This window comes from Schistocerca nitens, chromosome 3 (genome assembly GCF_023898315.1).
Source record: "Schistocerca nitens isolate TAMUIC-IGC-003100 chromosome 3, iqSchNite1.1, whole genome shotgun sequence".
Taxonomy (NCBI): domain Eukaryota; kingdom Metazoa; phylum Arthropoda; class Insecta; order Orthoptera; family Acrididae; genus Schistocerca; species Schistocerca nitens.
Genome location: NC_064616.1, coordinates 318083390 through 318107266, shown reverse-complemented (window position 1 = coordinate 318107266; position 23877 = coordinate 318083390). Strand labels below are relative to the sequence as shown.

The 23877-nt window shown below is 41.5% G+C and overlaps 1 long non-coding RNA gene across 1 annotated transcript in view; it reads left to right on the top strand.

Moving 5' to 3' along the window:
* Positions 1–23877, top strand: part of LOC126249585 (uncharacterized) — a 183783-nt gene that overhangs the window by 125965 nt on the left and 33941 nt on the right. Inside the window, exon 3 of the long non-coding RNA XR_007545618.1 lies at positions 8821–8895. This is a non-coding gene — a long non-coding RNA (uncharacterized LOC126249585). The remainder of the gene's footprint in view (positions 1–8820; positions 8896–23877) is intronic.

The following is a 23877-nucleotide window of genomic DNA, read 5'->3' as shown; positions in this document are numbered from 1 at the left end:
TGCGCGCCAAAGTCGCCAGTCGGCGTTAAGAGCTCTCTTCCTGTCTTGTTCGATGGTAGTCATGCTCTCGGTTACGAGTAGTTTGTGACATGAGTGTTTCATTAGTGATCTAATAGGAATAAAAGTGATATTACGGCATTCTGAATGCTAATTTCGAGGAAATAGATACCCCAAAGTTGATCGACATTAATTTCAGATAATTAGCTTCCACCGACAGAGACATCCAATGCGCCAATGAAGAATCTGCACGGGACGACATTTACGAGAGCTGCACCGCCCACAGGTAGGAGGAAATCCGACGACACGACCCACCAAGGCGGATCAAGGAAGGTCCGACTTACTCGCCAATTCCGGGTTATGCTGACCACTTATACTATACGTCACATACACCACCCTCTACGGACTCGCGGCTAAGCTGAGTAATAACAGCATCAGTTCAGAAGCGAGGGGATCTTGCAAACCCCATTTCCTTTCTGTAACCAGTCTGCATTTAATATCGTCCATACATTGACATTCGCCACTTGTTTTGCTGCCCAAATAGCAAAAATCTTCTACTAGTTTTAGTGTCTCGTTTCCTAATCTGAATCAATCAGCACCGTCTGATTTAAACTGACGGATTTCCGTTACCCTTTCGCTATTTTTGTTGCTCGTTATGTGTTTTAACGATGTTAGCCATTCTGTTCAACTAACATTTCAAGTTTTCGCCGTCTCTCACATAATTACAGAGAAACAATTATCGAATTGTATGAAATAAAATCGTCATAACTTCTGAACGGTTTGCCTTAGGACGTTCAGACTGCGTGGTTGGCCGCAGAACATGATGGGAATTAGTGTGCGCTGTATGCTTTGACACAGCGACGAAGTCCACATTCATTTGGATGGGTTCTTCGATAAGCAAAATTGGCGTATTTGGGGGACTGAGAATCCGCATTTCGCGGTCGATAATTCTCTTCACCTTCAACAGGTGATTGTGTGGTGTACAATGTCCAATCACAACATATTCGGTGCGATATTCCTTGATGGCTTAGTGCCTACCGAACGGTACGTGAAGGTTTTGGAAGATGATTTCATTCCCATTATCCAAAGTGACCCTGATTTCGACAAGATGTGGTTCATCAAAGACGGAGCTCGATCCCATTGAAGCAGGAGAGTGTCTGATGTCCTAGAAGAGCACTTTGGGAGCCGCATTCTGGCTCTGGAGTACCCAGAGGCCACTGGCATGGGCCTCGATTAGCCGCCATATTCTCCAGATCCAAACACATGCGAGTCCTTTTTCTTGAGTTATATTAAAGACAAGGTGTGCAGAAACAACCCCAGAACCATTGCTGAGCTGTAAACAGTCATTCAGGAGGTCATCGACAGCATCGATGTTCCGACTCTTCAGCGGGTCATGCAAACTTTCGTGCCACAGCATCGCCGATGATGGCAGGCGTATCTAACATCTCATAACCTAAATCCGAGTATATGTAGTGACGTTAACATTTTGAATAAAGTGTGTGTACGCCGTAGTTTGTAACTAATTTACGTTTTTCTTCATATAATTTAATAATTGCCACCTTGTGTATGTCATCGCAAACCTCCAAGTTTTTATTTCTTCTCGCAAAACTTTAATCCCCTTTACAAATTTCTCCGTATTTTCCTTTATTTATTGCTTAGTGTACAGACTGAATTATATCTGGGACAATCTAAAACCCTCTCTCACTCCCTTCTAAGCTTCCTTTCACGTCCTTCGACTTCTACAACTGCAATTTGGTGTTCATTCAAGTTGTAAATAAACTTTTCCTCCTTGTAATTTTCCCTGCTGCCTTCAGGATTTAAGAGAGTGTATTCCAGTCAACATTGTCAAAAATGGTTTCTAAACTTACAAATACTGTAAACACAGGAGTGCCTTTCTTCAGTCTGTCCTCTAAGGCGAGCCGTAGGGTCGGTGTTGCTTCTACGAGTCTTTCTAGACTTCGGTAAATAATAAGTGTCAGTATTTTGCAACCATCATTTATTAAGCTGATGGCTCGTTAATACTCACACTTGTATGCCCTGCCTTCTGAAACAAAGAAAGGTTTGTTTAGAAACAGACTTAAAAAATAATCAAAATTAAGGCATTCTGTTGGAAAGTGCCATCAGTGAAGTAAGAAACTGCTGCTTGAAAACATTCGTTACCGTGTTACCCCACCGCGTAACTTTCAATATGCTTGTATACTCTTTGGCATGCTATCCATTTGATGGTAGAGCCGTTGCTGCTCAAGTCTGTACCCCTCTTCGACTGTGGCACTCCTGGGATCATCCAGTGTGTGAAAGAAGTTCCGCAACGATTCACAGCAAATTTCAATTGCTCTCAAACATTATCAGTGGCGTTCATTTTAGCAGATACTCCAGGACATTCTATTCGGTTAATTCCTTCCTACTAGAGAGAGGTATTTACGAAGTGGGTGCCGTTTCTCGTAAATTATTGCCTTTAAAGACAAACTCATCACTGGAATGTTTACCACATGGCTGGACAATAGGTTTGAGGATCCTGTCTGACCCTGCACAGCTATCAAATTGCTTCTGATAATGATGAGAGGTGTCCGACATACGTACGTGATAGCAGCGCAAAACATAACTGACCCGCCTCCCTGTTGGACCTTGGCCGCATGCCTGTGACGTACTTTGCCTCATTGATACATTTCTGCGACGATGAACGGGAGTAGGAAAAATCTTGCACTCGTCGGTGGAGAGAACCCAGCGTCGTTAATCCGGGATCCATTCCAGGTGTTCCCTTCCCATTTTCTTCGCGTACTACAATTCTGTGTGGTTTATACTGTTATTTCTAACGGGTAGAGTGGAACGGTTGCATACTGTCTGGATCAACGTCGTCCATACTCTCGCCTCCGAAATGCGACACGCTGTTCTGTTGCGTTATCCCATGAGCCATAATTCAGAGGCAGGCGTCATCTGCTACAGTTGCTGACCGCGCTTGACCACTATTAGGCAGATCATCAACTATTTGTGTCTCACGGTAGCGGCTGGCTGTTTGAATGACTTCGCTCTTTGTTGTATACCAATTCGGCAGGCAACTACCCGTCCCGGTCGCCCTTCTTGCAGTTGTCTGATACAGCGTTCACCGATTAAGGCTGGATCGACTCTCTGAGGCGTGTTCATAAAATGAACTGTGTTCACAAAGCGCATTATCCTGCCCACTACCTGAGGTACACTGTCTCTTTTCCATCTACATCTACACTTCGCAAGTCCGTAAGCCATCTTATTGTGTGTTGCGGAGGATATTTTGTGTACCACTGCTACTTTCCCTTTTCCTGTACCGCTAGCGAATAGTCCATGGGAGAAATTATTGTTGGTAAATCTCCAGGTGAGCTTGAAACACTCTACTTTTACCTTCATGTTCTTTCCGCGAGATATAGATAGATGGAACCAATATATTGGTCGACACTTATACAAACGTGCGCTCTCGGAATTTTAACAATAAATTACACTGTAATGCTAAACGCCTCTCTTTTAGCACCTGCCACTAGAGCTGACTGAGCACTTCCGTGATGCTTTCCCGCTTGCTAAACGAGCCTGTAACAAAATGTACTGCTCTTCTTCGGCTTTTCTCTTTCGTCTGCCAGTCGTATCTGGTCCAGGTCCCAGACTAACGAACAATATTCAGGTATTATTTGAAGGAAGGCTTGGCAAGCTACCTCCTTTGGGTGTGCACTACACTTACTAAGGATTCTTCCAGTGAATCTCAATCTGGCATCTGCCTTACTTGAGATTAGTTTTACACAGTCGTTTCATTTTAAATTGCTCCTTCCTCATGTTGTTGAAGTTGTTGTGGCCTTCAGTCTGAACACTGGTTTGATGAGGCTCTCCGTGCTATTCTATCCTGTGCAAGTCTCTTCATCCCCGAATCGCTACTACGACTTACATCCTTCTGAATCTGCTTACTGTATTCACCTCTTGGTCTGCCTCTACGATTTTTACCCCTCACACTTCCCTCCAGTACGAAGTTGGTAATCCCTTAGTGAGTTAAGGAGCATTGCGCTCTCATTTAAACATATGGCCGAAACAGTCAGCCTTCAGCAATTGTGAAATGAACCCTGTCGTCCAGAACCGGGTGCCACAATGGGTGCAGATTCACCACGAGATGGGGAAACTCACAGGCGTCTATTGTCTATTGAGGCCTAAGCGCTGTACTGTACGAGTGAGACAGATGAGAACCTACATCGTAGGGAAACCCAGTAGAGGCCGTTTGTGGCCAAGGAGACGTAGCAGTGTTAAATATGGCGGACCTAAGATCGGGATCGGCCATAAAGGAAAACATTCATGAAAACTATTTAATTCTGTAGTAATGCAGGGAATGAAGCCACAGTAATTTTAATCTGCCATCCTCTATAAATTTTCATGGTGATCCCAATAGAACTTGAGTATTGATCAGATCTATAATAGTTAGGATTTACTGTTCAAGTGAAATTAACAAGTTTTGTAACAAAGACCTGAATGCTAAAATTTGAACGCTTAGGTCGATCTTAACGATCGACATTTCATATAGAAGCGCATCATGAAAATGACAAACTTTGTAAATATCAACTCTTTAAGTTTGTTTAAAAGATATAGTAAATTTAAATTATCAGTATTTTTAGTTAAGCATCAGATCATCATTTCCTCCACACAAAACACATTGAACTATGACAGCTTGACACCTCATTGAATCATTAGGTAACAGAATATTTGTTGTAAAGTTTAGTGCATGGTAGTTACTTTCGTTCTTTATTTATTTATCAGAAAGCACATTGGTGCAAGGCTACTGGCCGTGACAATCAAAGTTAAGAGGGAAATTGTATTGGTTTTATGTAAAAGAATTTAACAATGGATATTATTGTTACTTTATTTAGAACGTGAAAGTGGTCAAGCTTTGATTATTTAAATATGTTAAAATGTAAAATAATGTAGAATAAGCTGTAGACAATCAGATGGACGGCTTCAGGAAAGGTAACTGCCCCAGTCAGTTGAGCGAGGATATTCAGCACACAGTTAAATGCGGCTGGAGAGGAGCAGAGGCAGTACTGGTGCAGTTCGGCTGGAGTCACCAATGCATACAGTATGGGTGGAGATGCGAAAGCGGACGGTCGGTCTTTAGGCAGCTAGGAAGTGAAACGACCTAGAAAATTTCGCGTTGTGTGGTATTGCGGGATTTAGTATCTCAGCGGTGAGCAGCCGCGAGCCTGGTGTGAGGTGGACTGTTGGACTCTTAATTCACGATGAGATTGTGAATGATCGAACTGTGTCAAATGGATATGCGCTCGAGTGTAATAGCAATTCTGAAACGACCACTTTCTCTATTATTTTGCTTTCTTAATAAACATTATTCTATACAAATCGCAACTATGTGGCCTACATCATTTATGGGTCGTTAATTTAGTTCCCGATATTATTATTATTGTTATTATATGTTAAATTAACTTTTTTATTTCGCAAACTTGCCATCAGCCAGACAATTTAACCAAAAGGTCACAAGTGCGTAATTTAGGGCGTGTAATGCGACACGTGCGGTTAAACCCCTAGACGAGTTTGAGCCAAGACATTTCGACGAAGAGGAACCGCATGTGAACCCGAACATCTTTGGGATGTTAGCTCGTACCTTCATATCTCAGAATGTATCCTGTCTACCAATCCCTTCTTCAAGTCAGGTTGCCCCATAATTTTCTTTTTTCCCCAATTTTATTCAGTACCTCCTCATTAGCTAGGTGACCTACCCAGCTAATATAGAGCGTTCTTCTGTAGCACCACATTTCAAATACTTCTGTTCTCTTCTTGTCAAAACTGTTAATCGTCTCCGTTTCTCTTACATACATGGCTATGCTCCAAACAAATACTTTCACAAAATACTTCCTAATACTTAAATCCATATTCACTGTTAATAAAATTTCTCTTCTTCAGAAATGCTTTTCTTGACATTGCCAGTCTATATTTTATAACCCCTCTATTTCTACCGTCATCGGTTATTTTACTGCTCAAATAGCAAAACTTATCTACTACTTTAAGTGTCTCGTTTCCTGAACTAATTCCCTCTGCTTTATCTGATTAAATTCGACCAGGTTCCATTATCCTTGTTTTGTTGATGTTCATCTTATATCCTCCTTTCAAGACACTGTCCGTTCCGTTCAACTGCTCTTCCAAGCCCTATGCTGTGTCTGACAGAATTATATCATCATAGGCGTACTTCGTTTTTATTTCTTCTCCCTGAACTTTAATTCCTTCTCAGAATTTTTGTTTTCCTTTACTGCTTACTCAGTGTACAGTTTGAATAACATCTGGGATAGGTTACAACCCTGTTTCACTCCCTTCTCACTCATTGCTTCTTCTTCATGCCCCTCGACTCTTATAAATGTCGTTTGATTTCTGTACAAGTTGTATATAGCCTTTCTCTCCCCATATTTTACCCGTGCTACCTTTAGAATTTCAGAGAGAGTATTCCAGTCAACATCATCAAAACTTTACGCTAAGTCTACAAATGACATAAACGTTGGTTTGCCTTTCCTCAACCTATGTTCTAAGATAACTCGTAGTGACAGTGTTGCCTCGAGTGTGCCAAAGTTTCTCCGAAATCCAAACTGATCTTACCCGAGGTCAGCTTCTACCAATTTTTCCATTGCTGTCTAAAGAATTCATGTTAGCATTTCGCAGCCATGACTTATTAAACTGATAGTTCGGTAATATTCACACCTGTCATCATCAGCTTTTCTTCGAACTGGAATGTTACATTCCTCTTGAAGTCTTAGAGTATTTCTCCTGTCTCGTATATCTTGCACACCAGATGGAAGTGTTTCGTCGTGGCTGGCTACCCCAAAGCTATCAATAGGTCTGACGAAATGTCGTCTACTGCTTGGGCCTTGTTTCGACTTAGGTCTTTCAGTGCTGTATCAAATTCTTCTCGCAGTATCACGTCTCCCATCTCATCTTCATCTAAGTCCTTTTCCATTTATGTAATATTGCCTGCAAGTTCATCACCTTTGTACAGACCTTCTATATACACTCCTTCCACCTTTCAGCTTTTCCTTCTTTGCTTAGGACTGGTGTTCTATCTGAGCTCTTGATATTCATATAGCTGCTACTCTTTTCTCCAAATGTCTCTTTAATTTTCCTGTAACCAGTATCTGTCTTTCCCCTAGTGATACATGCTTCTAAATCCTTACATTTGTCCTCCAGCCATTCCTGCTTAGGCATTTTGCACTTCCTGTCAGTCTCATTTTTAGACGTTTATATTCCATTTTGCCTGCTTCATTTGCTGCATTTTTATATTTTCTCTTTTCATCAGTTAATTTCATTATCTCCTCTGTCATCCAAGTCTTTCTACTAGGTCCTGTCTTTTTTCCTATTTCATCCTCAGCTGCCTTAACTATTTCTTCTCTCAAATCTACCCATTCGTGTTCTATTGTATTCTTTTCCCTGTTCTAGTCAATCGTTCCCTAATGCTTCCTCTCAAACTCTCAACAACCCTCGGTTCTCTAAACTTATCCAGTTACCATCTCCTTAATATCCTACCTATTTGCTATTTCTTTACTTTACTGTGGTCAGAGTCCACATCTCCCTCTGGAAATGTCTTACAATTTAAAATCTGGTTCCGAAATCTCTGTCTTATTATATAATCAATCTAAAACCTTCCAGTGTCTCCAGGTCTCTTCCACGTACACTATCTTCTTTCATGATTCCTAATCCATACGTTAGCGGTGATTAAATTGTGCGCTGTGAAAAATTGTACCAGGCGGCTTCCTCTTTCATTCCTTTCCCCCAGTCCATATTCACCAACTATTTTTGCTTCTCTTCCTTTTCCTATTATCGAATTCCACTTCCCCTTAACTATAACATTTTCGTCTCCCTTAACTATCCAAACAGTTTCTTTTGTCTCATCACATATTTCTTCAATTTCTCCATCTGCGGAGCTAGTTGACATATAAATGTGTACTACTCTGGTGGGCGTGTGCTTCGTATCTATCTTGACTACTATAATGCAATCACTATGCTGTTCGTAGTAGGTTTCCCGTATTGTTGTTTTCTTATTGATTGCCCCTATTTGATTTTGTATTTAAAACCCTGTCGCCACCCGACCTGAATTCCTGTTGCTACTGCCACTTAACTTCACTAATTCCTACTATATCCAACTTCAACCTATCTGTTTCCCTTTTTAAATTTTCTAACCTACCTGCCGAATTAAGGGGTCTATTCATTCCATGCTCCGATCCGTAGAATGCCAGATTTGTTTCTCCTGAATAGTCAGCGTCCCCATATTCCTAGATAACTTATGTATGCCAGCAGCTGTGGCCGAGCGGTTATAGGCGCTCAGTCTGGAACCGCGCGAAAGCTACGGTCGCAAGTTCGAATCCTGCCTCGGGCATGGATGTGTGTGATGTCCTTAGGTTAGTTAGGTTTAAGTAGTTCTAAGTTCTAGGGGACTGATGACCTCAGATGTTGAGTCCCATAGTGCTCAGAGCCATTTTGAACCAACTTAATGTATGTGAGTGCTCCCAGTGATCGTTCTGCATTCACGTAATCATACACTAATCGATCTTTCTTCCTATTTATTCTCAATACGTGACATTCACTTATGCTGAGAGTCTACAGTCATTCCCCGCACCTAGCGTCGATTATCTGCAAGACTACTTACACTTTGCTATAATTTTATTTACTATACAGTTGGCTATAGGTGAGATTTCCTGTGGTGAAAGCTGTATTGATAAAAAGAGGATACAAAAAAGCTACACAGGTCACAAGGAGGGTGCAAAATATTTTTTGAGGAGTTCATTTTGAGCTTGGCATTGTGTTATTTTATCCACGTTTCTTCCGCAGGCGTCAACTGAGGCGTCATCAGGCGAAGAAGACGATCCAGGTGGCAGTACCAGCGCCATGGTGGAAACAGCAGCGGTAAGTATCCTTGATAAGTAGAGAATTTTGCCTAGTAATCACAAAAATTTAGTGTAGTTTAGCATGCTACTCATAGCAGGTACCCAATTTAAAATGGTTCACTCGCTCACAGAAAATTTATTTCCTGTCGGCCTACAACCTCTCCCCTTCCTTATTCCTTATCTAACCACACGAAATGCTGGTTTTCTTTTTCTTTTACAATGTGGTGTTCCACACTGTAATCTGCTTAAAAAGACGTATTTATAAGGGACGATCAAGAAGTTTCCGTTTGAGGGCGTATATGAAACGTAGCGCGACTCCGATGCAGGTATAAACGAACCCACATGTTGCCAAGGGATTAATGTGCAAGTCCTGTCTTCCTGATGCGCGTTCGGTAAATGCGGGAATGTGAATTATGGGGACCTTATTACTAAACACGTCCAAAAAGGACCAACATGCTGTTATTCTTTTCTTGGCTGCCGAAGAACAAACACCGTTAGACATCTATCGGAGAATAAAGAATGTATATGGGGCAGCATGTCCGTCGAAAACCACTGTTGTGGAATGGTGCGTCAAGTTCCATGGTGCTTGATGATAACGCACGTCCAAATACAGAAAGTGTCGTAACGCAGACGTTACGTCAACTTCAGTGGAAGACACTCGAGCACCCGCAGTATAGTCCTAAAGTAAATGTGTGACTAGGGCCTCCCGTCGGATAGACAGTTCACCGGGTGCAAGTCTTTCGATTTGACGCCACTTCGGCGCCTTACGCGTCGATGGGGAAGAAATGAAGATGATTAGGACAACACAACACCCAGTCCCTGAGTGGAGAAAATCTCCGACCCAACCGGGAATCGAATCCGGGCCCTTAGGATTGGCATTCTGTCGCGCTGACCACTCATCTACCGGGGGGCGAACGCCGTATAGTCCTGACCTCTCACCATGTGATTATCACGCCTTCGGTTCCTGAAAAAAAAAAGGCCTACTTGGAGAGTCGTAGACTTCTGTCTGACGAGGATGGGCAGCAGGCACTTTCGGACTTCTTCACACTGCAGGACACTGTTTAACCGAAGTGATATCTTCAACCTGGTGCCTTGGCGGGATAGTTGCATCGGTGTTCGCGGTAATTGGCATGCCGATTCTGGTCTGCAAAACCTTCAAAGAGTAAGTTTTTGATCGCCCTTGACATACAGCATCCGCTACTGTATAAACTTTATTGAAATGTGATACTAGTTGTGGTCTATACGGACCATCTGCTGACATCTCGTAATTCTAAAAACAAAAGCGATAATGGTCTAAATACCGGAGTAAATTTTATAAAGAGTCTTAAAACCTGTTGAACAAAGTGAATATGTACTCACTGGACGTGAAGTCGTTTTACTTTCTTTATCATCCTTTAAAATAACACGATTTACATTCTATTCCAATTACATTTACATTGTATTTTCCTCTGAAACAGTTACTTCTTAACTGGGATAACTATATTTTATACTTTACAATTATGTTTATCATCTGTTTCGGAAGTGTACTGAGCCTTCGTGCTCATTTGGACTTTTTTCATACATTAATATTTCCTCAGGAATACCAGTAAGAGGTCTTAGTGCCACTGAATTTCCTGTAACTTGATTTACGATAGTAGTTCTTACACATATTTCACCACAAAAGTTATTATCATCGAAGTAATATCGTATAGGTCCAAAACATTGCTTACAACATTTACATCGTCTGCAGCAATAGGTTAATACAACGAGTAAAGTTAAGATTGTGATAACAAATGTAGTGAACAGTATGTCACTTATGTTTCATCCTTCCCTGCTGTTCACTAATCATACAATGTAAATCATTTAGACGCTTTCCAGCAAGCTTTAATGCATGTACTTGTGTGACCACATGATGTAATGGTAACGCTAAGTGGAGCAAAGAACTGTTTGTGTTTTCCTTATTCACTATGCAACAGTCAACTTCCAACTTTATTTGTGGTATTACACACTTTTTATTTGTGTTGGTGCGTATTATTCGGTTTGTCTGTATGAAGGCTCTTGTACTATATCTCGTACATATATGGTAGAAACTTATTTTTCCAACTCCTCTTAGCGCTACATCCTTTTGGGCTTGCTTCCCACACAATATCGTCAGACTTCCTTTCTTAGGAACTATGTACAACTATTCACTGTTGTTTAAAGGTGTCCATACACTTCGCTGCACTAATATTTTCACAGTCATCTGGTATTATACTTGTTGGCTGAAGCAACCTTGCCTCACACTCTTCCTAGTCGAAAGCAGGCAAGAGAACAAATATGTGTATACAAATTCTCCTGTTCCTGTTTAGATTCTTACAGTCTATTGCTCTATCAATTATTTCGCGTAATGCCTTTTAGATTGTCTAGGAGTAGAGACTCCTTTCCTGGCCGAAGAAAAATATTCTTCCCTTTTGACCGAGGGAGTCCTTGTGGTAAAGTGAACATTCTGTATAAGGAAAACATGTTATTATCTACTAAGGGAACATTTATCACATATTGTAGTGTGCTTCTCGCTATAAACACATCTATGTCGATTAACTTCAATTAAGAGGTATCCTGATGAATCGGCCAGAGGGACAAGAAACCTTAATCTTTCAGATCATCTCTCATTAGACTGAAGAATTTCACAATTTGTATCGGGTTTATGATGTGAGGCTGCAATATAACTCTCTGTGCAATAAGTATAGCATTTATCGTTTGTTCATACTCTGAGTCTGTATCCCCGACTGCATCTGCTTGTTTCAGTAATTGTTCACACATGGTTGCAAACGTTGCAACTCTTTTAAGTCATATGTCAGCCTCCTTAACAACAGACTTAATGAATCTTTCTAGCCTTCTGAAAACGTTCAATTATAGCATCTAAATTTACATTATTTTACAATTACCGAGCGAGATGGCGTAGTGGTTAGCACACTGGACTCTCTTCTGGAGGATGACCGTTCAAACACGCGTCCGGCCATGCAGATTTAGATTTTCCGTGATTTCCCTAAATCGCTTCAGCCAAATGCTGGGATGGTTCCTTTGGAAGGGCACGGCCTACTTCCTTACCCATCCTTCCCTAACCCGTTGGGACCGATGACCTCGTTGTCCCTCCCCCCCCCCCCCCCCCCCCCAAAAATCAACGAACCAACCTATGTTAAAATTTTCCATATTGCGCTGTATATTTCTACTTCTCATAAATCGTGTTAGTGAAGATTTATCTATTTTTGAAACTTCTTAATCCGTTGGAAATGATTTAGCTCTTGCTGTGCTCGCTAGTAGTTGTAGCAGTAGTAATAGCAGTAGCATTCTTCCTGTCTGCGTCATACCAGAAATTAGAAATGCTGTTTTAATCTGTTTGCATGCACCTCTGATGCTTTATTCCCTCTTAATTATGATTACATTCTACGTGTCTATTCCGAATACTGCACATGGCCCTCGCCACTGTGAATCTAGCTTCCTAGATCTTCCACATTTTACTGTTTCATCGTACAGCACCACTTTGTCGCCTTCCTTGAACTTTTTTGACTTTTGTCCTTTGTCAGATCGTTTCTTCTTAGCTTTTTGTTTTGTAATATTGACTGTCTTAATATATTATATCTCTTTCATTCTCATTTTGTCTGTTCGTATATGACTCGTGGTTATAGCTTACCTTTGCAGATTCTCATTGCAATTTCTTGGAATGTTTACTTTTCTGCCATACATCAGTTCAAATGCGTGTAGCCTGTACTACTGTGTGGTGTGTTGAATACGAAAACTGCATATGGTAGCCACTTAGTCAGTTAGTAGTACCGACGGAATTCCGAGTCTTAAAACTATGTGTTATACAAAAGCTTCTGCTACTGTCTCAGCGTCTTGATATTCTATATGCACAGTTAAAGTAAACTTACTTAAGTTTCCTTGGAATGCCAACTTTCTCTTGCCTGTGCCTGACACATTTAAAGGCCCTACAGTATCTATCGAACACCTTTCGAATACACTTTCCGACGTGTCTGTTATTTCTAACGGCATTTTTGTGTTTGGCTGTGTAAGCATTCTATTTTGGCATGACGGACATTTACATACGTATTCTTCTATATCGCGTTTCATTCCCTCACACTGATTATACTTCTTTACCCTTTCGAACGTTTTATCCATGGCTTGGAGCACTTCTGCATTTTCTGTAGTATCCATTTCTTTTCCTCATGAGGTAATTTCGCTTTCTGCTTGTGTGTCTACTGATGTCTCCTCATCATGTTCTATTGCAGCGCTCTCTTGGGTTTGCCGCACGTTCACCTAATTATCCTTATTCTTGCGTTCCAGCTGACCTCTGTCAATATGGATACTCTCGCTGTGTCGTATCCTTCTAAGAGCGTCTGCATTGCTATTTAGTCTACCCGGCTCGTAAATTACGTCGTAGTCATACTCTTAAAATTTAAGTCTCTGCTTCAGAAGTCTTGAACTAGGATCCTTTACAGCGGATATCCATGTTAATGGCTTATGGTATGTTACCACTGTAAAACGACTTCCATATATGTGTGGTCGGCATTGATTCACTATAAATACTATAGTCAAAAACCCTGGTACTCGGTGACGAGTCAGCGTCGCTGCGTGCAGCTTGTGTCTGCTGTGGTACTATAATTTAGCTCACGTGCGTTGTCATTATGAGCTGTTTTGTGAAATAAGGATACTGAAGTAGCTGCGGATTAACCAGTTTCTTCTTTAGTTCCTCAAAAGCATAATTTTTTCTTTCACGTCGTTCGTATTTTACGTCGTTCTTTAGCAGTTCGTGTAGAGTCTTCATGATTTTGTTAAAATTTGCAATAAACCGGCCGTAGTACCCGATTAATTGTAAGAATCTTTTCCACCTCTGCCATGTCCGCTGTCATCCCCGTATCCGTGATACAACAACCCAAGATAATCATTTATTTTCTTACAAACTGGCACTTATGTTCTTACAGCTTAAACTTGTGCTCTCGTAACCTATCAAAAGTTAAACGAAGTTTATGATTATGCTCCTGCAGCTTTCTTTCTTATCACTTTATATCGTCTACGTATGTGAAACGTTTAATACCTTGCAGAGCTGCTGAAACTATATTCGTTAATCATTGGAAACGTCCTGGGACTGTCTTCAACCCATTGGCATTCGTTTGTACTCGTTGATACTTTGAGCTGAAAGCAGTCTTCTCTCTGTCCTTCTCGTCCGTCAATATTTGGTAATATCAGCTTGCAAGTTCAAGGGTCGTGAAGTACTTTGCCTGCCCTAATTGACCCGAGATATGGGATGTATTTGGTAGCGGAAATGCATCGCCTACAGTACTGTCATTCAATTATCTGTAGTCCACTACGATTTTCCACTTATGTTTACCACTGGCACCTCTTTTCCTTGGAACAGAAAATAAAAGTGTGTTCCAGGCACTATTACTTTCGACAGTTATATCGTAGTTCAACATCTGTTCTATCTGATCTTTAAAAACCTCTTTATTTGCCTCGAGTATTCTGTATAGTCTAGCGTTTATCACTTTCCCTGCATGTATCGGTATTGGGGTTCTATGCATCGCTGTGGAGATATGTGACAGTATGTCACCTGATAGATGAAATACATCTACATACTCTGTGCAAACGTCTACTGATACACTCTTTTCTTTGATATTTAAATGATCCATTCTCAATTGCTTTCGCAAAATGCTACACGATTTCCTCTTTTTCCTATGGCTTCCTCACTGCTTTTTACCTCGGTACCTTTGAAAATTGTGCTAGTTCTTCCGTCACTAATTTGACGTTTTTAATTCTACTTTGTCTTCTGATAAATGTATTGCACTTACTACGTACCTACCATTTCGCACTTTCACTAGCGATTCTGGAACGTACACTCCTTTTGACATTTACTGTTTCGAGATAATTTCTTCATTTTCCCCTTCTCGAGGCACCTGCCGTCCGTTTTCAACAACAGTATCTTTTCCTCTCGTTGTTCGATATCTTCTTCGGATTCCTAATCGGTCTGGAACTCATGTCCTTTCGGTTCCTTTTCCACTGTTAAGGGTGTGTTTTTCCCTTGTAAACTAAAGACTTTTCCCTTGTAATCTAATTTAACTTTATGCTGTGTTAGAAAATCCGTACCGATCAACCCGTCATATGGGATATCTAACCCTAACGGATATACATGAAACGTGTGTATCACGTCTCCAACACCTGTCACAGTTAGATACATTTCCACCACTTCTAACGTACATACTGCATCGCTGGTAACACCCTTAAATCGAAGCCTTTCCACTTCATTTATACTGACTGTGCAGTCTACGGGAATACTACTTCTATTAACAGCTAAAATTTCTTCCTTAATTTTTCACAGTATAACACTGACTCATCATTTTCTGTGGCACAGTATACTAATCTAATTGTGGGCTTGTTTACTGTGACAATTCCTAACTGTACATCTTTGTCGCCCTTCAGTTTCACTGAACTAATTTTCCTATCTTCCTTGACAGTGGAACTCTGATTTTTTCTTAGTGCATACCAAGGTCCTTCATTACAGTCCTTATCGTAGTGCTCTGGTAGTCTACATTGCAAACAAGTCGCGTCTTGTATCCTGGTGCACGGTACACCGCATTTACTTGGCAGATTACTCTTCCACTCACGCATGAATCCAGTCGGTTGACTTCTCTGTAATTCCCCTCTAACGTGCTGGGGTCTATTTCCATCACTTTCCTTGCCCATCCCATATTTTTTGAACCTGTGACCCCTGGTTTGTCACAAGCATAGCAGAAATTTGTGAATTGTTTTGCCTGCACAGTGCGAACCCTTCCTTCCGCTTTATTTTTTCTACGCTTACTTGCTGTATGCCCTTGTATTCCACACGTAAAACATCTTAACTTTTTTCTTTCCCTAGCTGATATCAGTGTTTCGTGTGCACACACACTCCTTGTTCGCAAAGCTATTCCTCGTTCTTTCATTGACAATAGAGCACTTTCTTCCTGTAATGCTAATTCTACTGCTGCAGCCAATCCCGTTTCGTCATCTTGACTGCTGGCTATTGTTTGTATTCGATCATTCCTCAGCTCTTTTATATGGTGTACTTGTAATGTTGATGGTCTGAGCTGAACGCAGTCTTCCCTCTGACCGGACGGGCAGCTCATAATTTTGTGGGAAAACAGAAGTGGCACGAGGGAGATCTGAACACAGATCTCCCATTTTTTTCTCTGATTTTGACTCTAGTTATGGCTTCCCTAAAATCTTTCTACATTTTGTCAATCCTATTGGCCCACGTAGACATTGGTTCCCCATGGCCTTGCCTTTCATGAAATATCCTACATGCATAGTAATCTCGGCTTACTCGCTTAGTTCTCTTGCAAAATATGTTTCATCTCTTCCCATATTCCCGTCCTCTCTCTGACGTGAAGTCTCCATCTTGCCATCCCCTCGATTTTTGCTTTAAGAAATGAAAACAAGATTAAAGGTTCCTCTGGATTCACTAATTAAATTGCTGACTCGATATGTTCAGTGAATTCCCTCAGTGTCCCTCTTGTTGCTCTCAAAAATGGTTCAAATGGCTCTGAGCACTATGGGACTTAACTGCTGAGGTCATCAGTCCCCTAGAACTTAGAACTACTTAAACCCAACTAACCTAAGGACATCACACACATCCATGCCTGAGGCAGGATTCGTTCCTGCGACCGTAGCCGTCTCGCGGTTCCAGCTTGTAGCGCCTAGAACCGCTCGGCCACTCCGGACGCCTGTTGCTCTCAGAAGATTTCCCTAGAATACACAACGCTTCCTTAGCACTTAATTTACTATTTACTACAGAGCGAGGTGGCGCAGTGTTTAGCACACTGCAGGCTAATAGGATGGTTCCTTTGAAAGGTCAAGGTAGCCTTCCTTCCCTAATCCGATGGGACTGATGTTCTTGCTGTCTGGTCCCCTCCCCTGAATCAATTAACCAACCAAAAAACCAACCAACCGCTTACTGGTGAGTCATCTTCGCTAGGGGGCCCATTTTAAATGACTTACAACTAGCAGTTTTAAAATTACAATATAATTGTTACAAATTGCTTGAATACTCACCGATTTATTCTGGTACTCTATGACAAACCAGCAGCACTGCGTTCAGCTTGTGGCTGCTATTCACAAGGAAAGCTCCCCATCGCACCTCCATCAGATTTAGTGGCTAAATGTCCCAGCGATTCCGAACTGCACGTTGACCCTCATCTGTACTTACAGCAATATAGAACCATGCCATACTGCATTTCACGTCTTCAGGAGTCGTCGGTGTTTCCTTGCAGGTCTTTTGTTACAAGTTTCCCCAGAGATAAAGCTCTGGAGGTGTCAAGTCGGGTAAGCGTGCAGACCTTTTTGTATTTCCTGAACGAACGATCCACCTATCTCCATATATTATGTTAAGAAGATTTTTAATTACCTGTACAGCATGGCTTGCACATCCACCATCTTGGTAGCGCAAGTCTTCCTAGAACTGCGGAGACGTACACTATCTGATCAAAATTACCCAGACACCGGTTAGTGTACTTTAATATGGGTTGTGTCCATCCTTAGCCTTTGTGAGGGTTTGCGCTCTGCTGGGGATTCTTTAAATGACGTGTCTGAATGTCTGTAGAAGAATGGCGGCCCATTATTCCTCAAGAGAATAAACCAGAGATGGGAGAGATGTTGGACGCTTCGGTCTCTGGCGAATTCGACGTCGTAACCCATCAAAGGTGCTCCATTACGTTCACGTTGGGACTCTGGGCAGGTCAGTCCATTACAGGAAGGTTTTTGCCCACAAACCACTGCCTCACAGATGCTGCTTTATGACAGTGCATTACCATGATGATACTAACAGTCATCGCCTCCGGTCTATTCCTCTTCTGTACGCTGCAGAAAAAACTATAAAACGTATTCACCCCTTCCACTTTTAGCGTTTTCTGAATCAAAATAACGGGATCGTGGAAAACATCGCCGGCTTTGTGGCCAAGCGGTTCTAGGCGCTTCAGTCTGGAACCGCGCGACCGCTACTGCCGCAGGTTCGAATCCTGCCTCGGGCATGGATGTGTGTGATGTCCTTAGGTTAGTTAGGTTTAAGTAGTTCTAAGTTTTAGGGGACTGATGACCTCAGATGTTAAGTCTCATTGTGCTCAGAGCCATTTGAACCAGTTGGAAAACATCTCCATACCGTAAAACCACCTCCTCCATATTTCACTGTTGACACTACGCACGATGGCAGGTAACGTTCCCCAGGCATTCGTAAAACACAGAACCTTGCATCGAATTGCCAGAGGGTATACGGTGATTCATCACTCCAAATCACTCGTTTCCAGACATGCAGTGACCAGTGGCGTCGCTCTTTACAGCAGCTCAAGTGTCACTTGGAACTAACTACAGAGAGGTAACGTCGATAGGGACCTGCTCGACCCTTTTGCCCCACTCTTTTTAAATGCTTCCGTGCCTTAAAGGGGCTATATGTGCTGCTGGTAGCACTTGGGAATTCATGAGTGATTTCTTCAGCTGAATTCATGCGGTGTTTTGCTACCACCCTCAGCAATGCTCGGTGATCCCTGTCCGTCAGTACATAAAGTCTACCTGGCCTTGCTTTATCTGTGGTAGTTCCTTCGCGTTTCCACTATCCACATCACAAACAGTCGACACGGGAAGTTTTGAAATGTTTCAAATGTCCCTGATGGATTTATTACTCAGGTGACATCCAGTGACTTGGTCACGTTCGAAGTCACTGAGCTCTACTGGCGGACCAATTCTGTTGTTGCTGCTTCTCTATTTACAAAATAATACTCACCATCTCCTTTTATACTCGTGAGTCCGCCTCTCGTGACGTCTAGTGGTCAATATCACATTACACAGGGGTGTCATGATATTTTCGATCAGATAGTGTACCTGTTAGGTGCCGTAAATACTTGACACTATTTGGAGTCCCATCAATATTCGTATATTTATTTGTTATTTCCTTTTAGTCTGTTATCTGGATACAACAGGAGACCAAATGTTGCATATGAATTGGCATGAATATAGGACATAATATTTTAACCTAACCTCAAATTTGTTAGTATAACTAAGCATTATAGTGGGGATCTACATAAAGAATTTTGAAAATCATAATTTTAAAAGAAAAAAAATTCTACATATTAACCTCTGGCCATATGGCTCACAGATATACGTTCACGCAGAATCCGGGAGGCACATACTATTGTTATATTGCACTATGCTGAATTGCTGGATCGGAAATTTTGTAATTTATACTTCTGGACTACACTACTACACTATACTACATTACTATACGTGGTATCAGAACCAAGCTAGATAGCTCATTTGTCTGGGTAGTCAGTCCTTGAAACGCTGAGGCTCAACAATTCAGATCTTGAGGCTGCGCTGCTCTGCCACGCAAACTATAGAGACTGAGAGATGGCTTTCAGGGTCTCAGGATATCTTCATGGTCCTCTCCGAGGCTCACCTCCTCATTGCTTCCGGAAGGTTGTTTTAGGTGGATGTTCTGCCGTGTTGCGTCTCGTTGTCATGATGTATGACCTGCTCTTGCTTGTCTCTCAGCTATGTAGTCTTGCAGTTAATAAGCTGATATTTTAGCTGTCAGCGAGTTCAGCTTCTGCCGCAGTTTCTCATTCCTTATTATGTTGTAGACCTTTAGATTACCAAAGACGTTAATGTCCTGGTTTGTAACATCTTGTCTAATGACAAATTCCCAGACGATGTTGTCTGTGGTGACGATTGCTCCACATTCATAAGTGTCAGTGGTGAACTGTTGTATTTTTAGTAAGTACCAAGGATATAGACCATGTCCCAACAGGTAGTTTATAACTCCTTTGGTCGGAAGAAAATACGACATTTCGGATCTTTCTTTTGTGTTGAGAAGAAACTAGTAAGATCTTCGCCCTGTTTCGGCCCTGTCCCAGATTTCTTGCCATTCTCTATTAATGCAAGCCTTTATTTCCTTATTCTATGTGGCTCTTGTGCCCAGTGTCAGCTTCACCCTATCATATTCGCCCTTTCTGAGCCAATATTGTGCAGCTCTCCTTCTTATGGCTAGGTCCAATATTAGTAAGAATACTATCACCAGCAGTGCCATAGTCGGTGTTGTTCTGTATGCCCCCGTCAAGTGCAGGTGTACACCTACCTCTGCGCGCCGTAAAGCCTTTGTTCTCCTTACCTTTCTGGGGTCTATGGCCCAGACGCTCGACCCATACTCTACAACAGCGATTAACATTCCCTTGTGGTACGTTCTTATGGCACTTAGCGGCAAGTGAAAACTTCTTTGACCAGTTGTTGTTATGTTGTTCAGGATTTTAATTCCTCCCTGGAAGACTATTTCTACGTGTGCAGGAAAGTTTTGGTTTTCGTCGATGTTAATTCCGATGCACCTATATACTTTTCTTTTCACAAGTTGATCATTTATTGTGACTGTGAAGCTTCTCATTTTTGAAAATGTTCCTTTCAGCGACTTATAAATTGTTTTCTGTGCTGCTATCGCTGGTTTTTCGGTGTACCAATTACTTAGTCTTTCGAGGACTACCCAACTATTTTCCTGTAATTAAGCCCCTGTGTTGGCAGATACTGTGACCAGCAGAACGTTTGCGTAGGCGATGCAGCCTCTAATGTTTGTTATGCTCTCATGCTGGTTCAGTAATGGCTCTATGACAACAACACAGCTCTGGACCACAATCAGAGCCCTGTGGATAGCCTTTGGTGATATTTTACACAATTTTCTTCCCGCGACATTCTAACTACATCTTCCTGTCTCTGCAATAATCTCGTAGGCTGTTATAAAGACACTTAGGACAGTCCATTTGTTTCAGTCTTTCAACTATCCCTGGCCGCCATAAATTATCAAACGCCCCATCTATATCAATCGTTATCCCTACAACGTTCTTGTCGTCTGAGGTGTTCACAATATCATGGTGTGATATATCGCATCCTCGGTGAATTTCTCTTTCTTAATGCCTGCTATTTATTTGTGGTTCCTCTGGTGGCGGTACAGAAGCTTCTCCTGTACTTTGGGTAGAGCATCTACCAAACAGATCGGACTGTACGATCTCGATTCTGTTAGGTATTTGTCTTCCCCTGGTTTTAGTACAATGTTTTTCGAGTTTTCCAGGTTCTGGACACCCAGCCCTGCCAAAGACATTCGTTTAATAACACTGTTATATATGGAACAATTTTGTCCACTAGCAAGTGCAACAACTCAGCCGTATTCTATCAGGCCCTAGTGCTTTCTTTTTCTTTAACTTTATTATTGCCAGTCTCACTTCCACCTGGGCAAATGGAATCACAGCACTAATATTCGCATGCTGCTTAAGTAATAAAGATCGGAGATTCTGATGGTACTCTGTGTCTTCCATCGTCGTATCGTCCGGCAACAGAGTTCCAGTAAGTACTGCACTGATGTCTCCAATTCTGTCATCATCGTGCCATCCTATCGTCTTACAGTTGATAATACAGTGGGTGATCGAACCTTCTTCGTTGCAAGTTTATATGTAAAACCCCAGACATCAGTAACCATTTGGTCGTTGAAGTATGCCTCCCAATTTCCTACCCTAGTTTTATGCAATAATTGTTCACGTTGTTGTTTGACTGTTCAATAGAAACTCAGCCTTATCTGATGTACTGTTTCCCCTGAGGATCCCTGGTAGTATCTTCTCGTCTCCTTTGTTGTGCGTCTTAGAGACTGTAGGGCAGAAGTCGAAGGAATTTAAAGTCCTAACAAATGTCGGGATCGCTTTGTCTTGCACCGTCTGCAATGCTCGCACTAATTCGGCTTTGACGTCAACATCAAATCGGCTTCCTTACGGCGGTTTTATCTTGAATTCTGTCTTTAAAAGTTCCCTGTTCGCTTTTCGCAGATTGTATAGTCACGCGGGCTGAATGTTAGCGTCTAAATCATTACTGGCAAATAAATATGAAATAGTGAAATATATGATATAATGTTCACTTGGGGTATGTCCATCGCAGACCTTCTAGTTTGCAATGTGGTCACTGACTTTCGAGTTCTCGAGGGTGATATCTATATTTGCTGCCGCATCTGCACGTTTTTGGAAAGTTGGTGGGTTGACAGGCCTATTCATGACATGAAGGCTAAGTTCCTGTACAGCGCCCTGAAGACAATCCTCTTTCTACCATTACTCTGCTATGTCACAATGCTGATTTCGTATTTGTATCCTTTATGAAAAATGTGTCTGTCGTGTCCACCACGATTGCTGCCGTTTTTAATTGTTCAGTATGTGGTTGTATCTCCTGAATTGTTGATTAGTTACATAAAATTTTCCTAAGTCAGTCAATAAATCTATTGTCCCCGCGTGTTCGTAACACAGTTGATGTATCTTTGTTACAGTTATATCTGTACCTGCCATCAAAGATCGACCTAATGTTACGATCTGAACTGTAACTAGCATGTAGGGTAATTACATGTTCCTGGAATATGGCATCTGTATACATGGTTTGTGTAGGTCCATTTCCACTAATACTTTTCCTAGTTCTTGCATCAATAAATGCGAATCGCATTTATATGACAGATTTTAATCATACGTCTATGTTTCATTGCCGTTAGGAATGTTGATTGTATTTGAATGCTACGGTAAGTTCGTGAGCACATAGCTATGGGGCCATTCTAACCTGTGATCATATACAATTCAGCCGTGAGTCATCACTAATTCCTTCTACAGATGCTCAATATCAAGTGCCTTCTGCCTACTCGTAAAGACGACGTCAGGTAGGATCTGTAGTTCCTCTGTATTTATAGGCAAGTTCTTTTGCACTCAGCTGAATATAATCAACTTCCTCCGTGACAGGTAAATTTATAGTACAGCATTTTGGATTAATGTACCTAACCAGGTGTCTTACTGCTATGGTTAACACATGCACATCCTCCAATTTACCCAGCCTCAATCCGATAATAAACTTATTTCATTTCTCAAGTCATGTCCACCATTGTTATCCACTTCATAATCCCTGTATCCATCTGTAAGTTATCCTATGATGTATATATTTTCATTAACATCCTCTATTAGCGGTTGTGTGCTATCACACTGCTCTTGCACCTTGCATTAATTGTACTTTCACCTTTTTCTGAATTTGAGAGTATGTTCTTCTTTAAGACTTGCTTGTATAGAGGTAGGCACGCTGTCTGTAAACTTTCTTCCCTTCTTGTTAGCCACTTTCAGAAACCCCACTCTTTCTCTTTATTATTCTTATTATTGGCCTTTTTATTGTCCATCTCATTATAGCCCATGTTTTTACGGTCAGTCATGTTTTCGGTTTGTGTGGCTATGTCTCATTCTACCCTTCACACTGACCAGAATATTTTGTCTCTTTCTGCATCCCACTTTTTTCTTCAACGTAAGTTTCCATTTCTTATAAAGATGATAGATAATTTTATAATCTGTTCGGTCAATGGGCTGGGGTTTAATAATTTTCTTCGTAAAAGGTGTTTCGTCTCCTTCGACAGTCGACGTGATATTTGCTGCGTTTATATTTACTCTGTGGTTTCCTGCGATGCCCATTAGCAGATTATTAATGGTTCAGAATCAACATTCCGTTCTCTGAATGTCCCGCTCCAAGAACATTTGGTATATCGCACAGTCTTTATCTCGTTGGCTGCATGATTTCTTCCTTTCCGCATATGAGATGCACACTGGAACTCGCTTGCTATTTTTACAGTCCGTTTTCAGATGGTCAGGTTCTCCACAGTTGAAACATATCGGTTTGTTTTCCTTACAGTACTTTGCAATTTGCCCATAGTCGTGCAGTTGTAGCATCTGGCGACTGCAATGTGCTCTCCACAGTGGTTGATCGAAATCCAATGTATATTATTTTCTGTGTATACAACTTTAGTGTGACTTTGGGATTTACTTCCAGTTCTCCGGCGGACCTGTTTTAAACCTGACTCTTGTTTCTTCCAAGAAATGTTTCCTATCTATAGTTCCGTGCTTATTCTGTTCGTGTTTCTGGCCTATCATTTCATTATTTAACTCCGACTTTTGTTTCAGCTTCCTGATTTCCTCTTCTGTTTCAGTTT